This window comes from Schistosoma haematobium, chromosome 4 (assembly GCF_000699445.3).
Source record: "Schistosoma haematobium chromosome 4, whole genome shotgun sequence".
NCBI lineage: Eukaryota > Metazoa > Platyhelminthes > Trematoda > Strigeidida > Schistosomatidae > Schistosoma > Schistosoma haematobium.
In genome coordinates, this window is record NC_067199.1 from 8659423 (window position 1) to 8679786 (window position 20364).

Here is a 20364-nt window from a genome sequence, read left to right on the forward strand (position 1 = left end):
GAGAGTTCATTTATTTATATATGACATGTTAGTTTAAATTGTCATGTATTTGAAGCTAGCTGTATTTTTACATATTACAAATACGTTCATCATAACACATTTGAAGTAGTTCCTATGTTAACACGAAATTTATGATCACATTCATTGTTTCAAAATGATCATTGAAAAAACGTGAGTCCAAGTTGTATAAAGATAAGCAACTTTATAGATCATTACTCATTGAATTGCTATTTATCTAAACAATTTAACCTCATTTGAAGTGTTCAACTTTGACTATCTTTATTGAATGATCAGGTTTTATAAATCTGTGTTTAGCTGTTAGAAATGAAAATCTTCCAAATTCAATTATATTCAAGTAAAATTACTTGTGGTTCTCTTCAGTAGTGAGCATCTACCAGCCTGCCACCACGATATTCGAACACAGGCTTAATCAGACTCGCGCATGAACGCTTAATCTCTAGACCACTGAGCCAGTCGGCGTCCAACGATATTATTGTTTAACTTTAACTAGTCCACGAAATTGAGTGACACGTCCATCATTGTCTCTAGTGAGTTACTATCTCCACTGATCACTGCTTCTCATTAGAACTCTAGGAAATACCTCTTGAATCCAGTCACTCGTGAGCATATATTGATTAGTATCAGAAGGGATTTTGTGGATATTATAGTAATTCAATAAAACCATTTCTAGATGAATCAAAAAAAAATCATGTATTCAAGAATAATATTTATCAATCTTATTGATCAACAATAATTGGATTCATTAGATATGCAATTTCATTTATAAGTAGTATATGATATATATATATATATATATATGTAAAATTATATTGAAATTACTATTAATGACATAATTGATATAAGTAAATAATAATTTGATGACAGTATCATATTATTTTTTGGTATTATATTATAACTACAATTAAATAAGGATTGGAGCTCTCATTGGATTGTAGGACTTAGTAGCTAAGTGGATAAAACAATGTCATTTGAAGCGAATGGTTTGGGTTTGACTTCCAGAGTCAACATCAAATTTGAGATGTAAATATATCTAGCTGACGATTCCCACTGCTATCATAGATCATCATAAAATTAACCTGGAAAATGAACTATGTACTATGTGCCTATTTCCATTCTAACAACCATTGAAACAGTTATGATACAGTGAAGCTTAACTTATCCTCAGTTACCCGACACTTCTGTTCTAACTGTAGAAGTTATTAAAAATAAAGTATATATATAACTTGAAGCTCCGAATGTTAATAAAACCAACTTCAACTACGCTTCATAAAGATTATTAGTTTCTTGAAAACTGAGTACAGATTTCACAATATTATAATGTACACTATGAATCAGAGATGGTCAGTAAACTAATAACGAAATTATCATGGCCGAATGAGAACATATTTAATTTTCTCAACAAACTACTTTCAAAAAAATAGTAATATATTGTAGATTACAGTAATTAAATGTACACTTTGAAAAGATGTCAGTCAATCAGTCAGCTAAAACGTAGGACCAGGCACATATATGCATCGGTTCAAGTTGCCATACCTCATTAACACAACAAGATGGACACCGGATTCATAAGAGTAGTTAATTCAGCGGTGGTAATGTATAAAAGAAAGATTGCAATAAGGATATAACACAGGAAGAAAGAATTAGTTCGCAGAAAGAAAGATATGAAGCGATTTTAATCTCTTAGTTTAAAGGAAGATAGAGAGTGTATACACCCACATCATTGAGATCGATTCTGAGCCATGTCACCAAGTCTCCAACCATTGGTTACGATAGTCGCATGGACCCCAACCAAGTAGTCTGCATCTAACTAAATGACTCGGACAAGAAGTTAGTGACTTCAAGCACTGATGCCACGTTTTAGTTTGGCCGCCCCTAACTTTCTTCCAACCATCTCGAACACCGGTTAGCATTGCACGTCGTGGTAATCGGTGTTTGGGCATACGTAACACGTGGCCCAACCATTTCAGTCGATGAAGATTCACAACCTCATTAACAGATTTACCATCATCCCCTAATACACTGCGTCTAACCTCATTATTACTTATCCGATTATCCCAGCAGATGCTGGCAATATTTCTAAGACATCTGTGATTAAATATTAGTCGCTTACGAGTAACTCCGACTCTTGATGACCAAGTTTCTCAGCCGTAAAGTAAAACAGAACAAACTGCCGTGCAGTATACTCGTCCTTTTATTGATAGACGGATATCTCGCCTTTGTCATAGGTGACGCAAGTCGGCAAAAGCCAAACGAGCTTTTCGAATCCGTGCTGAGATTTCGTCAGACACCAACCCATTAGGGCTGATCAGACTTCCAAGATAAGTGAAGTTGTCAACGCGTTCGACTACTTCACTCCCTATCCTTAGTTCAGGTGTTGACGCAGACCAGTCCTGAGGCAACAACTTGCATTTAGAAGGAGAAAAGCGCATTCCAAACATTCTGGCATTGTTGCTTAGTGTTAACAAAAGACTCTGCATTTTGTCAGCCTTTTCACCAAACAGGACTATGTCTTCTGCATATTCCAAGCCGATAAGTGGACCTCCTGGAAGGAGAATAATGCCCGAGAATTCAGCGTTATTTCCATCAGTAGGTTGTTGTGGTCGGTATTCGATATAATCCTTAAACCTCGTATACAGCTCGTCTTGATAACCGTTCTATATAACGTCCCAACGGTATATTAATCAGAAGGCAAGTACGAAGCGTTGATTACGTTTATTGCGAGACCACACACATATATCCAAACGTACAGATGCGTTAAACAAGCATAGAAGAGTTGTGCCGAAAGGCAAGCAAGCGAGCGAGAGCCAGAGCAAGAGCGAGACGAGAGTGTGTGTGTTGGATATGAATAACATGGACATATATATACCATGTGAAATGAATGAGTAATCGAATCAAATAAGCAGTTAGTAGTAAGACTAGCAGAGCGAATAAATGCGTAGGCCGTAAGCAGTATTCAAGCATACGTATTTCATACAAGCACAAAATAATAAGGGTACAATAAATTGTTATTATTGCGGATGACTTTGTCCACTAAATAAGTTAGCAAAAAGGCTTAACTGAGTTAAATGAGAATGAACTCAATTGCACCTGAGTCACTATAAGGTTTATGATGAAGTTAAACAAAAATGGCGAAAGTGGACAGCCTTGATGGACACCACTTGAGGTTGCAAAAGCAGATGACAGTTCACCATAAGCTCTGACTCGACTAGTAGTGTTCGAGTAAAGAGCCTTCACAAGGTTTATGTACTTCTGAGGTACGCCTTTCAATGACAGACACTTCCACAGAATCTCGCGGTCTACGGAGTCAAATGCTGCTTTTAAGTCAAGAAAGACCACCATTGTCGGCCGCCAATAGGTATGCCTGTGTTCTAGAATCTGACGAATGGTGAATCTGTGGCCGATGCATCCACGAACAGTTCCGAAGCCAGCTTGATTCTCTCGTGTTTGCAGTTCACGAGTCTTAGTTAGGCGTCCGATAATTATCGAGGCTAGTATTTCAGATACTATATCAGTTAAACTAATCCCTCTATGGTTGTCACAGGATGACTCTGACCCTCTCTTATATATTGGGACAATAAGTGATTGTGACCAGTCAGATGGGACAACGTCCAACTCCCAGATTTTAGCTAAAATATTAGTCTACCTAATCGCTAGAACTGGATCACAATACTTAAAGACTTCTGAACCAGCTGCCCTTCCTCGTTTCAGATTAACTATAGCCTATTGAACTTCAGCTAGAGTCGGGGGACCTACTTCAATGTGCCATTCACACTGTCTGGGAATGAAGGGTAGTTGTAGAGCATCTGAACTGTTCTCTGAAATGTTCCGCCCATCGTTCTAAACGTCTAGACTGAGAGCGGATGAGATTATCGTCTTTTTTCGATATAGTCTGACTTACACTTGACTTATTAATTCTAGTTTCTTTTATTAGTCTGTAGAGCTGTCTAGTGTTTCCTATAGCCGCCACCTTTTCCATCTCCTTTGCTTTCGTTGCCCACCACTGCTCACAGTCGTTCCTTAGACTTTTGCTTAACCTAGATCTGATTTGTTGTCGCTCTTCATCGTGTTCAGAGCCTGATGGGATGAGTTTACGAGAACCCATCAGTGCAATAGACCTAAAAGAAATACATTGGTTTTTTGTAACCCTTTGGTTTAAATCACTGATAGATGTCACTGCTGTTTCCACCGCTGTTTGTATATCTTTCCAAGTAACATCTGGGTCAGCCTCGTTTTCAGAACTCCCTAAGTGTGACCTCAGTTATTCTTGGAACCTACTTTCGGTTTTCTCGTTACCCTCATACTTAGTGCTATCCCTACACCTGCCAGTCCACGAGAACTAGCCATCAAATCGCCAGATACACGAAGGGTGTATCTCGTAGTCTCTCTGTTTTGCCGACGTGAGGTCAAGTGAATGACCACACTACGATCCTGTATGCGTGTTTCGGAGACACAGTATACATCAATCGTACGAGATCCTAGAGTCTCAGCCAAGGATGCCTGCTGGTCGATTTGACATAGGGTGCGTACGTTGAAGGCCCCAATGTGTAGTTTGGAGCGAGGTTTCAGTAGACCTGGGACAGTGTTTTGAGCACTAGAATCGTTGGCCATGGTGATACTTGAGGAGGAAGCCGAAGGAGGAAGTTTAGTGTTGAAAGTCGACGTAGGAGGAATAATAGGGACTGAAAAAAGAGGTTGATTATGAATGTGGTAGTCTTGAGTGCTGTTAGAGGTATGAGGGCGGTTATCACTTCCCGGTTGCCCACACCGTAGAAGGGTTCTTCTGGAGGTACCTGAAAAGGAAATTGGATTAGAGGTGGTCTTAATGACCTGAGAGAGTGACCTCAGTGCCCAAGAGACAACTGCTTGAGGTCGGTCACACACGACCTTTTTATGAGCAATTTTTGTGTGAGCTCCGTACTTGTTGAGACATTATCGCCGGAGACGGATATCCGTGGGATAAGGTGAGGTGTGCATTTTTAGGGTCAACCTTTACTAACCCCACCCCTCCTTGTGGGAACGCAGCATCACTGTTATGCTGGTTGTCTGAAGGAAACACCTTACTGCCGTCACACCTCTGTATAGTCAGCAGTACGACTTTGCCTTCGAACCTTGGATTTGTTGCTTTTAATCTTACCGTTCTTTAACCGACCTGTCTGGCATGGTAGGACCTTGAGGAACGGTTGTCCCAGCCAATATAGCTCGGTTGCTTCATCACGATAGGCATGCTCGACCACCACGTCAAGGTAGCAACAACGGTCGGGCAACTAAACTAAATTTATCGAGATAGAGGTCATACATGTAAAACGTAGGTTTTTTTTCGTATTAGAATTGGTATCTTCTCTAAGTCACTTAGTACTAAGTGTCTTACTACTATCAAGAGGTCAGAACAATATCTATAAAATCGTACCTCCAGGCACCTAGTATCATATCATAGTTAACATTACTTTGAGTAATTTAAATTATTGTTCACGTTTCAGACAGGTTGACAGTATTCAATACTCACTAGAGACTGGACATTTATGACATTGGTTATTAACCGGCTATCAATCCGAGCGAATAGTTGACATGTCAATATTATTAACCGTAAAATATCGAAGAAAAATTAAGAATTACAGCAAAGTTTCACCTACTAAACTCTCGAAAACATGGATTAAAATTATTCCTAAACACTATGATTCATATGATTAATTTTTCTAGTCGTCAATTTTCATGAGTTGAATGTTACTGTGGATTACTTTTGTTAAAGTGTCATTTATGTGTGTTCTGTTTTAACCTCGAATGAGTAGAACGTGAACAACAAGAAACGTTTACTAACTTCACTAACCACCAGGAAATAGATATTTTTCCTTACATTACTGTATCAGCCATGTATTTTCTGGAAAGTCGTCTTAGACGATGACTATTTTATTTACAAACGCCTAATAATAATAACTTGTGGTAAAATACATTCCTTAATAAAGAACACTCTAAATGTTTGTGAACATCTGACGTTAAGTTTGTTAGAATATTCACAATGTATTATTAATTATTCAAAAATTTTCTTCATTTATCTTGGATAAAACTTGCTGATACATGCAAACTGCAAGAAGCCTTAGTCCCAGCTGTTATTCAAACCACCTTCAACTACTAAACATGCTAACAGTTATGAAGGCGAGCCGGTTAGGACAGTGACAACATAAATACTAGATTAAAAGCGTTGTAACAGTATTAATGACCAAACAAGAAAGCACTGCTGAGGAGTCTCACAATAGGGCGAAACGGCCGTCTAGTGCTTTCAGGTTTCCAACGGTGGTCTAACATCAATCGGTTCATGATCTCAATCAAAAAAGACTTTTCATATTTCTCTGTGATTGATCAGTGATCAAAATGATAACGAGATAATTGCGATGAGATCTGTAACCACAAGATGTTCACTTTATAAAAACGAAACATTGGACTAGTAGGATGGGGTTGTGAAGACTGTTGAATCTTACTGAAATCACTGACTGATATAATCTAGATAACCACTGAAAATGTGAAAACACTGAATACGTGTTATATACTGATATGTGACTCCTGAAAAGTACACATGCACGATCCAACATCTGAGAATCAAACCCCTTAGATCTAAAATCCGATGATTTACAATTCTATCGTTATTTAAACCAATATATAAGACGAAAATCCTTCATTGTCTTTGTTTAGTATCCTCCTGACATTCAACATGGTTGAACTGCACTGGTCACGGCTTCTGACTAGAATCCCGGAATTTCGCAAACCTAGTCGTGGTTGTACACTGCTGAAGAGACCCGTACGATGAAGAAACGGTGGTGTAGTGCTTTCAAGATTTCATCGATCGTGTTAACTTATATTTGTTTGCAGTTTTAATAATAAACATTCAATATTGTTATTTTTATACCTTAATGTAGTAGCACAAATAAATAAACCTGAATCTTTTTCCAGCATTGTTGCATTGTCGCTTACTTGTAAACTGCATTAGATGTTTAAACTACAAAATGATCAAACATAAACTTTTCATAATTCAAAGTTTGCTTATTGTAAATTGACGCTTGTATAACCATGTGATTGATTCATTTGACCAATTGGAAAAAAATTCCTCAATTCCATTTTCTATTGTGTATAATTGGACTGAATAAGATAAATGATAGCAATAATTTTTTGTTGTTGTTGTTTAACCAAATACAATACATGAAACAATAGTCAATTTCATGGATTAGTTGAAGTTAGATCTTAACACCAATGGGTGTAAGCTGGCTCAGTGGTCTAGTGGTTAAGTGCTCGCGCGCCAGACTGATACGCCCTGGGTTCGAATCCCGTAGGGTGGGGTCGTGGATGAGCACTTCTGAAGAGTCCCACAATAGGATAGGTTGACCGTCCAGTGCTCCCAGGTTTTCCGTGGTGGTCTAGCTTCAATTGATTCATGACCTCAACTACTGAAATTACTAGACTCTTCACAAAACCCCTTCTGATAATAATCATATAATTAACTTTTTTCATTTTTAATAAATTGTTTCATAATTGCTACCAATTCATTACATCATTTATACACTTCATTAAACGAGTGTTTATCTCTAAACTTGCGATAAATTCATTTTTCATTGCAAAAACCATCCAAAATTACCAAAAAGAAAACATTTTTCCATGTGAACAATAGAAAATATTTCATAAATAGAAATTTATCATAGTACATTACGACCTGATGAAATCATCTCTGTTAATATCGAGTATCTGAGTATTTAAACTCAGTAATTTAGTAGATAACGCGTTTGAACCGAAAATTCCTCAATCCTTATTGGAAGTCAGAATCAACACTTTAGTGTAAGTACAACTAGATGACGAATTCTTAGTAGATTGAAAGATTTAATCTTAATTTTACTGTTAGTTACTATCCATCTTTACAAAAAGTTGATTCATAAAATAGTTTGTGGTAATGTTAAGATCCCCATAGTGAAGACAGGTGTACTGATAGTAGTAAGAATAATAAAATACGACAACAAAAGTCTTATCAATAGTTACTTCAATAGTTGAAACCATGAGGTAGACCACCATGGAAAATCTGGAAGCACTGGAAGGCCGTTTCGACCTAGTATGGAACTCCTCAGCAGTGCGCATCCGCGATCCGGCCCCCCTCGAGATCCGAACCCAGGACCTATCAGTTTCGCGCGCGAGCGCTCAACTATTAAGATTACTAAAAACTTCATAAAACCCCTTCTGATAATTAATAGTTAAACATTGGAAATAGTAGGTCAAACGTGGGTAAATAGACTTAGAATAGTCACAAAACATTAAATCCATTACGTAATAAGAAGTGAGTAAATAATTTGATAGTAAAGAATACAAACGGAAAGATGCGAAAAGTTACAAACAAATACTGGATGTGAAAATAATAATAATTATTATTATTTAAATTCACTTGGTGTTGTTTTACTTGTATCTCCTCATTGTTATTTAGGACCACAATTGATCAGTTTCATGTTGGCATATTTGCATCCTGTGCAGTCATAAATAACAATGGGAAGATACAAGTAAAACAACACCAAATGAATTTAAACTTCACTCCATTGCACAAGCAAGTGGCTATCAGGACTCAGTAGCTACGTGATGGCCTTTGAAGTGAATTGTACTGGGTTCGAGTCCCAGAGTGAACATCAACTCTGGGATGCAGGTACATTCAGCTGACTAGTCCCAAATAGGACGAAACGCGGGTCCTGAATTCCACTGCTAGTTACTATCCATCTTTGCTTAATTATTATTATTAATTATTATTTTTAGAATAATTTTATATTCAGTTTAACCTGAAATAAGGTCTAATAGCATATGATAGGAATTATGTAATGAATTGTTTATCAATAATATTATGTAACAGTATGTAACAAATTTCAATATCAGATTGTTATGTATAAATGTATAATCAATGTTAAAATAGTGAAGGAATTAGTGATTATATCAATCGTGAAAATTACAAGTTATTCCTAATCAACAAAACACATATGAACATATATCTTACAATACAATGATCAATCCTCTCCTTTTTATTCCTTAGAGTAAGGAGATGTTATGAAACTACAGCGAATTATCATGTATAATCATGGGAATTCGGAGAGAGAGAGAGAGAGAGAGAGATAACAGCTTGTGTCTTGAAAGTTATGAACATCATTTAATGAGAGTAGAATTTTACAGAGCTAAAGTTCTATATTCAAACGATAATACTGAAAAAAGTTTGTATAAAAAAGGGTTATCCGAAGAAATTTATATAAAACATGAAAAGAAATGACCTGATGATTATGTTATTAAGAAGCTGTACTTCATTCACCTAAAATTCAAGGGCGAAGTGATTACTAAAAAAACTGATACTAAAGCCAAAGTGATATAAAGTTTTACTACGACTTAATTGACTTAATTAAATGACAAATGTTTGTTAAACAATTTATGTATATGTATATCCTTCCCACATACACAAAAGGAAAAGAAAAGTTCTCCGATACAACAATACATGCGGCAATCAAATCACACTTGATGGAGAAGCATTGGATGATGTAAAAACCTTTTCATGCCTGAGCAGCATCACTGATGAACATGGTGGGTCTGATGCAGATATGAAGACGTGGATCGGCAAAGCAAGAGAGGCATATATACAATTGAAGAATATATGGAACTCAAAACAACTGTCTGTCAACTAACAACAAAGTCAGAATTTTCAGTACGAATGTCAAAACAGTTCTACTGTACGTGGCGGAAACTTGAAGAACTACGAAAGCCATCATCCAGAAGATATAAGTGTTTATTAGCAGTTGTCTACGCAGACCAGACACTATCGGCCACAACCTACTGTGGGAGAGAACAAACCAGATTTCGGCGGCAGAAGCAATCAGGAAGAAGCGTTGGAAGTGAATATGACGTACAATGAGGAAGGCACTCAACTGCGTTACAAGGCAAGCCCTCACTTGGAATTCTCGAGGTCAAAGGAGAATAGGGAGTCCAAAGAACACATTACTCTGAGAAATGAAGACAAATTTGTCAAGAATGAACAAGAATTGGATACATGGGTTTCAGTTGGGTACTAATTTCATTGATCATTATTAAAATCATTTGTTTATATTAATTATTAGAACTTGATTTGCTATAATTATTTATATTATTATTAATACTATGACACCACCATTACTATGTTTGCCTAATTGTTTATTAACGTATATATATATATATATATATATATATATATATATATATATATATATATATATATATATAGTTATTTCCCTCTTATTATGGTTATCACTTCTGTTTTGAACAACAATTTCGTATTCATTAACTTCAGTATATCAGACAACTGTTTCAAGCCATAATACTCCATGTACTTTTCGAACTGTTTATAGCTGGTGAAATGGATCAATATAGTCCTATAAATTTTACTGTTCGCACTTTATTCCAATTAGCCAAACGAACCAAATGTGATATCAGTCTGCTTTATTTAGGTCTTATTTCTCAAGAAAGAATATTGATTAGGAATGAATGTTAAAATAACTAGTTTAGAGTAATCTAGATTATTTTGTCAATAAAACGGGTATCAGGTCTGACTTGCAGGTTAACATTATTCACTAATTTATTAATTATAATAGGGGTTCACTTTACATATATTTTCTTCTTGACATGTTATAGTATTCTGACTAACAGTAAAATAATGTTTTCTGAATAACTCCCTGGTGAATGCGTGCCATTGATTTCAATAAAGTATGTCGTCATGCTTGAACACAGCTTTGGGCGCATATAAATAATAATATTCAGATTTCTATCAAATAATGTCTCTGAATATATTACTTACTTACTTACGCCTGTTACCCCTCGAGGAGAAGCATAGGTTAAACACCAGCACTTTCTATCCAACTCTGTCCTGAGCAATCCTTTCCAGTTGTCTACAGTTTCTATTCATCATTTTCATATCTGCTACTATTTCCTGACGAAATGTGTTCATTGGACTTCCTATTTTCCGCTTCCCTTCACGATTCCAAGCTAGGGCTTGTCTCATGATGCAGTTTGATGATTTGCGTAATGTATGTCCTATCCATTTCCATCAGTTTTTCCTAACTTCCTCATCAGGTGGAAGCCGGCTTGTTCTTTGCATAGCATACTGTTGCTGGTGATATTCGCCCAACGGATCTGAGCTATCTTACAATTGTAGGAATGTAAACTTTGCTTTGCCAATCCTCCCCTTTACGTCCTCATCCGATCTTCCTTGTTTATTGATAATGCTTCCAAAAATTCCCCTATGATTATATGCAAAATAATTTTGTTTAAAATATAATAGTGTTCAACCCTTAAACGAAAAAAAAGAGATTGTATTTTGTTCTATTCGTTTCATAATTATTTTGAATGTAAAACTCATTAAACTAAACCAAGAAGATTGTTGGATACTAAAAAAATATGCAATTTTTCTTTACAGTCAGTTTGCTGAGAGAGATAAAAAAACAACTGATAATAATATTTTTCTTTATTCCATCATTGCTTCAAGCGAAATTGGATTTAGCCATGATAACTTGTAAGTAGTATATACATTTTTTTCTATATTTCCCTTAAAATTTGTATAATTATAAGTTATTAATATTAGAATAAGTTGCCAGATATGCCTTGAAAGTTGTTCTTCGATCAACACTTTGTTTTCTTTTTCTTTTTGGCATTAGATCTGACTAGAGTTCAACAATACATATAATTTTAAGGATCTCATATTCCACTGATTGAAATCATGAGTCAATTGAAGCTAGATCACCATGGAAAACCTAGAAGCACTGGACGGCCGTTTCGCCATATTATGTTACTCCTCAGCGATTCAAATCCACAATCCCTGTTGGGGACAATATATTCTCAAAACTCATATTTGCAATTTTTTCTCCTGTCCATATTTCCGTTAAAACGAAGTGTTTCACATAATTTTTTTGTAAGCAATGATGGATAGTGGCTAGCAGTGGAATACAGGACGCGCGTCCCGTCCTACTTGGGACTCATCAGTTGGATGTACCTGCATCTCAGAGTTGATGTTCACTCTGGGACTCGAACACAGTACTATTCGCTTTAAACGCCATCAATTTATCCACTCAGCTACTTAGTCCTGAAACACGCGTCCTGGGTTCCACTGCTGACCACTATCCATCATTGCTTACAAAAGCCTGTGAATTAAGGCAATATCGAGGCATACGCACAGTATGCACATATGCCGATAACAGACTGATCAATTGCAGTCTTCAACCTCAATGGGAAGATACAAGTCAAACAATACCAAGTGAATGTTTCACACAATGTTTTGTAACATAAACTATCTGAGAAATCTGTTCTAATATCTTATATATATATTGCTCCGTTATAGCCTGTTATGTTTGAAACTTCACGAGTTCACTTAAACTGCGAACGAGAACAATACTCAGTGACCAAAGACCAGTGATCTAACTACTGACGCGTCCCAACCCCGCTATCTAGAAGAAGAAGTCCAGGCTTGGTATGTAAAATATATTCTGCAACAGCCAGAAGCGAGCGAGCAAGCAAGCACTCAAACACAATTTAAACATATATATATATATATATATATATATATATATATATATATATATATATATATATATATATATATATATATTTAAACATTTAATCAATAAGTTGATCGATGCGATAAAATTTAAAAATATGAGTTTGAGGATCTATCGTCCCCAACATAGCCTTAATTCACAATCATTATAAGCAGAGACGGATAGTGGCTAGCAATAGAATCGTCCTATTTGAGATTTATCAACTGGATGTACCTTCATCTTAGAGTTAATATTCACTTTATGCCTGGAATCCGGTAGAACAAAACATATGTCTTAGGTTCCACTGCTAGACACTATCTATCTTTGCTTATAATGATTGTTTTCCATCTTTTCAATCCATGTATTATCAATCACTTGTAATCATATTTATTCAATAGTCCTCATTAATCAGCGGTTTTTATTATTAACTAGTGGCAATAAGAAGTAATTCAGTCTAACATAATACAATAAACTAATATGTATAGTTTCATTTTCAACAACAAAAAAAAACCCAAAAAAACCCTTTTCCCTTTTATTCACATGAATGAACAAATGTTTAGTGTTACACCGATAATACTGCGTAACATTTATTGAAAAATTTACTGAAATGATAAACAATTTGACATTTTTAAATAAACGATATTAGCAAAAAAACACTTGACAACACTTATTATAATGAAACGATTTAGTCATGTGTGAAAAATTATAAAACAAACAAACACACACACACGCACACACACACAGTCTAAATGTATACAAATAGTTTGGTTTAACTTTATGACGTGAAACATTATTCCATTGTCTCTGAATATAAAGGAGACATTCATAAATGAGATTACAACAACAACAACCACAACGACAAGAACAAATTTTTCTCTCATTCATTTGAATTTTTATACTTTATGTCCATTGAATGTTTTACATCAGTAACATAAAGTAGCTTAAATTATTGAAAAAAAATATTTGGGAGGTTCAATAAACACTATGTAAAAGGTAGCTAAGTTTTGCGCAATGAACACAGAACTTATATATCTCGTGTTTGTTTTTTTTTAATTGTGGATTTCATTATACTCCGTTGATTTTAAGGTAACAGTGTTTATTCATTATTTTGATCCATTTCATTGTAACTTACCGGTTGGTTAAATGCTGCTTCTAAACAAATATTTTTAGTATCTAAAGGAGTTTTGTGGATATAGTTGAGATGATGAATCAATTGAAGCTAGACTACCTTAGAAAAGTTGGAAGCACTAGACGGCCGTTTCGTCCTATTGTGAGAATACTCACCAGTCTAGTGCTTCCACGTTTTCCATGGTGGTCTAGCTTCAATTGATTTATGATCTCAACCATTAAAATTAGTATGATATCCACAAAATCCCTTCTGATACTAATCAATATATGCTCACGAGTGACTGGATTCAAGAGGTATTTCCTAGAGTTCTAATGAGAAGCAGTGATCAGTGGAGATAGTAACTCACTAGAGACAATGATGGACGTGTCACTCAATTTCGTGGACTAGTTAAAGTTAAACAATAATATCGTTGGACGCCGACTGGCTCAGTGGTCTAGAGATTAAGCGTTCATGCGCGAGTCTGATTAAGCCTGTGTTCGAATATCGTGGTGGCAGGCTGGTAGATGCTCACTACTGAAGAGAACCACAAGTAATTTTACTTGAATATAATTGAATTTGGAAGATTTTCATTTCTAACAGCTAAACACAGATTTATAAAACCTGATCATTCAATAAAGATAGTCAAAGTTGAACACTTCAAATGAGGTTAAATTGTTTAGATAAATAGTAATTCAATGAGTAATGATCTATAAAGTTGCTTATCTTTATACAACTTGGACTCACGTTTTTTCAATGATCATTTTGAAACAATGAATGTGATCATAAATTTCGTGTTAACATAGGAACTACTTCAAATGTGTTATGATGAACGTATTTGTAATATGTAAAAATACAGCTAGCTTCAAATACATGACAATTTAAACTAACATGTCATATATAAATAAATGAACTCTCATATATTTAAACAATGAGATAGGTTTGTGATTGTTGCTGACACAAATGAAGTAGATGTCGTTCATCATTTTTTGACATAATTGTTTTAATATTAGTCCTTATGCGGAAAGTCTAATATTTTAAAACTGTATAGCTATTTGTTATGTTTTATTACTACAGGCAGACTAATCTCGTCTAAAAAACTATCCAGCACAATCCTAGCAAGGTATTCTTTGACGATTATTAAATTTACTGTATTCACTGTTACATGTCAAAACATAAAGATCAGTCTACTGGATAAAAATAAAACTCTACTGTATTGAAATAATCCTACAAAGAAATAATTTACCATCAAAAAAACTGAATAATTGACAATATGATCACTTGATGTAATCACCATGTTCAATTCTACACTGTATTACAAGTAAACTTATTTCGCACTTGTTATTAACTGTTGCAGGGACTAGATTTTTTTCTAAAATTTACATCAATTTACATGTATGTGCGGAAACACGTACATAGGGAGGAGGAATCGTAATTTGCAATTAAGGGTGCGTGAACACATACTAAAATGACTACAGAAGCAAATGATCAAATAAGATTACAGGATAGACAGACATCATCCTCCATTGCGAAAGATTTGATTGAGACTGGTCATAAGGTTGACATCAAATCAGCATTTGTAGTGTTATACGAAAGCCTTCAAGGACATATACTAAGGTTTATTGAAGCCTTGACTATACGGAAATTGAAACCCCCGTTTATGCATTCAAAAATCATTTGTCCTTACACTTAAGCTACCCCAGTAATACTGATTCATTATCCAGAGTGGTAATCACATTGTTTCTGTACTTTATTTTTCCTTGTTACGGCTTACCTTTAACATATCGAGTTGACCATTTAATTTTCATATTACAGTGTCTTACATGTATACGTGTGATCAGATTATTCGGAATGTATTGCGCAAATATATCACATAATTCTGATAACCCTCTTCTTCTCATTGCATTATCGAAAAATGTTTTTTATTTATTTCGGTAGCATGGAAGTTTATGATTTCATGATGAAAAAAATAATTTACTTTTTTTTTACTAAATTGTAAATTGCTCTTTATTAAAAGAAAGTTTATGGGATTATCCATGAAACTGAGCCATTGGAACGCTTCACTTCCATCTAAAGTTTGTGCTGATGATGTCGTTCAGAAGAGCGGTGAAAGCTCTACGACTAAATTATCCAGCCTAAAGAACGAAACGCCATCAAAATTGTCTACATGTTCCTACAATATATATATATATACCAGGTTGTATTTTTGATAGATTTGTTTATTCTAAGATAAGTTTTACTAAATCAGGTAATAAAGTTTGGTTTAGCATCCTTAATCACATTTACTAATTGATGAATGAAAACTAAAATAAAATTTTATCATCAAATAAATGAGTCAACCGATTAATCTGCCTACTGAGGAAATGCTTTCAGAAGATTAAGCAATTTTATTCAGTTTTATATAACTTATAGCTCGTTTTGATGTGAATAATTGTTAAGTAGAATAAACTGATGTATTCAATAGACATTAGTTTTAGTTAGTAATTCACTGTGCTATCTAGGAAACTTTCGTTATGGATATTTTCATGTTTGTGGTGTGTGCTACTGATATAGACAGATATAAGTAGTATGTATCCTCAATCGAAAATGAAATGCTTGAAGGTAGAAAGTTAAGAAAATCAAAGAAAAGAGAACGTGAGCAAAGAATGATTGGTGTGGAAACGAAAGAACAATGAATTCTGAGACGATTGATTGATATTTTGCAAATGAATTATTTATTGTATAAGTCGCAAATTTGACTAAAATGTTCTGTAATTTTTTATTCGCATACATTCGATTGTTCCCACTTGTGAAATGAAATACAACTGTCCAATAACTAAACATACATGATGTTCTAATCAATATTTCACTTTACATGTAGTTTCCATTCTTTTCTGAAATAAAAATGTCACTTGTAGGCTATTTAATAAAGTCGAAAAACAGGTTTTTTTTGAGGAACTTTCGTCCGCATTTCAGTGAATAGTCTTACAACAGATGGGTATTTAATGAATAGAACACATTACAGAACTATATACTGACAAAAAATATATCAGCGTTTGAAATAAATAAATAAATAACTTCAACGATTTGTTAGGTATTTTCCTTCGTGTTTCGGTAGTGTATGTTACGTAAGTCTGTAGACTTAAGTAGTATGTAACATCAATCAGGAGTCAAATACATGTCAAAAGAAAGTTAAGAAGATTGACATAAAGATGACAGAAAGGAATTGAGAATTGGAAGGATGATGAATGAAATTACGGCGACTGATGGAAGTTTTGTAACTGAAGTATTTAATGTATGATTGTCACATTTTAGCAAAGAACTCTGTAATTTTATAATAAACAATAACTGGTTATCCTCATTAAGTCTTCGTTCATTTCACTATATGATTGATACAGCGATTCATTACAAAGATATTTTGTGAAGCTTTTTATATTGAATAATTTTCATCGTTTGTTTACTTCTTTGAGGAAGTTCGGTGAAAAGTTGAAGTTGTTTTATTTTTGATCACTGAGGTATATTTTGCAAATGCATAATATTCTCATTAAACCTATTCTTTGTAGCTTAGCCTATCTGTATCATAGTGAAATAGCTTTAGTTTCCTCAGGTCTTATTATTTTCTAAAAGATGCTTTCACCATTTAAGTATTTGTGCTGAATACATTTGTATGGTTATCGGAAGCAATTTTAAACAAAAGATTTTTGTGAATTTATTATTACTCAAGATAAATGTGTAAAAGAAACTGCCATATACTTTAGCTTTTTAAGAACATGTCAAAAATAAATGAGCTCAAAATGGTCGACTGATTCTGTTGGGTAAATTCAAAGGGTGCGCGGTATTAATTTGTTATTTGTTCACGTTCAACTGTAACATGTTTAATGATAAGAGTAATTAAAGTATGTTTGTTTAAGGTATACATTGGTTATACTTGTGAAACATAACTTTCGTAGGAACTTTCTTTATAAAAGCTGAGGTCACCGTAGAAACGCTGAACGTTATATTACCATGATATATTTATATGTTACATTTACACTAGCTGGATTTGATGATACACGCTCGAAAAACAATAAATCATGCTTTGAAAAATTCTATTAGTTACTTACACTCAACCAGTCTAAAACATGACTAATTAACGCATTCTGTCAATCTGAAACTTGACCTAATCCCAAACACTGTAAATGAAATAAGCCTCGTGTGATAAAAAAATTCGTTCCTTCCGTTCATGTTTTTTGGTTACCCAATGAAGAGGTCTAAACAAGGAATATAACTTTTCATGCATTATCAGGAGCTTATGGTGTTCTGAATGGCAATAAAAGCTTTCCAAATAGACCAACTAATTTAATGAACAGAAAATCGCCAACAGAAACTACCAGGACTAGAAATCTTCCCCATCATTTAAAACCATGTGAAATGAAGCATTAACATATTGTTTATGCCAAACTAACATAGCAATATTTTTTTTCCAAAAAAGGTTTAAATATCGTTTTATGGTATTATAAGTTTGTTGCTCACATCAAGCAAAATGAAATTATCATTCACTTGTAAATATAGTAAAAATTCATAAAAAGGGATCGATGGTAGCTAGCAATCGAATCCAGAAAGCGCGATTCATCCTATTTAGGATTCGTCAGTTGGATGTACCTGAAGAACAGAGTAGATTTTCATACTGGGACTGGGGGACCTAGTACTGTTGGATTCAAACGCTAATGAAGAGTGATTATTTAGCGGTTCTCGGTGATGATTGAATTATGTTGACGATTTTATGGTATGGCGATATGGTAGTGTATCTTATTTGATGTTAGACAGTTGTGATAGAATTATAATGCACTATGGAATTTTGAATTATATAACAACAGTTGTCTGCATGTAAACGTCTTAGCTCTGCAGTAAATATATGTGCTTTTATGACATTGAGTGTTACTATTCTAAATATTATCTACATTACAACAAGAAATCTTTCAGAATGGCTAGAAACATCTAACATAATGGTGTTTCTTTATGCACAATACTCAGAACGTTTTTGGTAGTGTCAACTTGACCATGCCTTTGAAATAGGCGTTCTTAGTTGCTCGAAACGATTAAAGAAAAATGTGAAAAACAAAAATTGAGGACAGTTTTTTTAGCAAAAGAAAAAGCAAAGAATTACATACGACCTTAAAATGCCAGAAACAATAAAAACATAATGCTGAAATTAGTATTTTTAATAATCTAATCAGGTTTATGAAACATTTGATGAGCTGTTTACAAGCCTTCTATTTAGAAATTTTAATCTTTTCCAAAGTTTTTGGAAAAGTTCAGAAATTCTAAGATATTATAGCAGCTAATATGCATTTGAGTTTGTTAACTTATTTAACAGACAGAGTCATTCGTACAATAACAACTTATCATATATGATTGTACCTTTATTACTGTGACACTTGTGAGAATATGTATGCTTGAGCATTACTTGCTGTATACACATAAATTCATTCTACTAGACTTACTGTTAGTAGCTTAATTGATTTGATGATTCATTCATTTCACTATGACTATGTATGTACATTTTAATCCTGTTCATTGACTCGCTCATTGGACATGCGCGTTCAATCGTTTTCCCGCTTGCTTTTCAGCACAACTCCTTCATGCAACAATAACCTTCACCAACACTTCGTATTCGCCTTCTGATCAATACACTATTGGGATCTTTATCTAATGACAGTTATCAGGACGAACTGTATATAAAGTTTAAGGATTATATTGAATATCGACTATCACAATATATTTCAACATATTCAATTTAAATATCTTCATAACAATACAATAGAAAACATAGATTCAACTATGTATAGATAATCAACGACATAAAACATTTATTCATTGTTAAATAATTGTGATATTCCTCAAATGTTCTTTTAAAACAAATCAAAAAAGGATTATAATTCTTATAGAGATCATGAACAGATTAATGTTAGACCACCGTTAGAAACCTGGAAACATTGGACGGCCATTCTGTCCCGTTGTGGGACTCCTCAACAGTGTGCATGTACGATCCCGCCTGCGGAATTCAAACCCAGTGCCTTTAGTGTCACGCACGAACGTTTAATCTCCTGGACCATTGAGCCGGTATCCAACAGTGTTAGTGTCTAACATCAATCAATCCACTGATAATTGTAATTCTCACGTAAATAATAAACATGAATTAACTTAAATTTAGTTGTAAAACCTAAATCAAATGGGAAATTTACTTTAACGAAACATGTTTTGTATAGATACATGAACTCTGAAATTGTAATAACCCAATAAACATACATTTACAGAAACTTATACAAATATAATATAAATTACTGGAAACAAAATAGTTTATTCAATCAATATTATCTCAACAGTCTTCTTTATGTTTTCTTTCTATTCAACTATAAAAGTGTTAATTTGTGTTGTTTTATGTAGATGTAAGAAGAAAAAGAAAAGAAAAAAGAAGAAAAACTAAGGAACAAGCGAGTTTATTGAAATCAAAACATACCATTGACGGTAGTTAAACAAAAACAAACTGTATTAGCTCAATATAAATGATAATGTGGATTGTATTTATGTTAAATAAGATGTAACTTTTATCACAGCATGTAATAATACAAAATTAACACTTATGAACATAAAATATAATTTTTTTGTTTTTTTTGCTAAAGACAAAAACATACTACTTATAAGGGAGTATCTACTTAAGCGTAA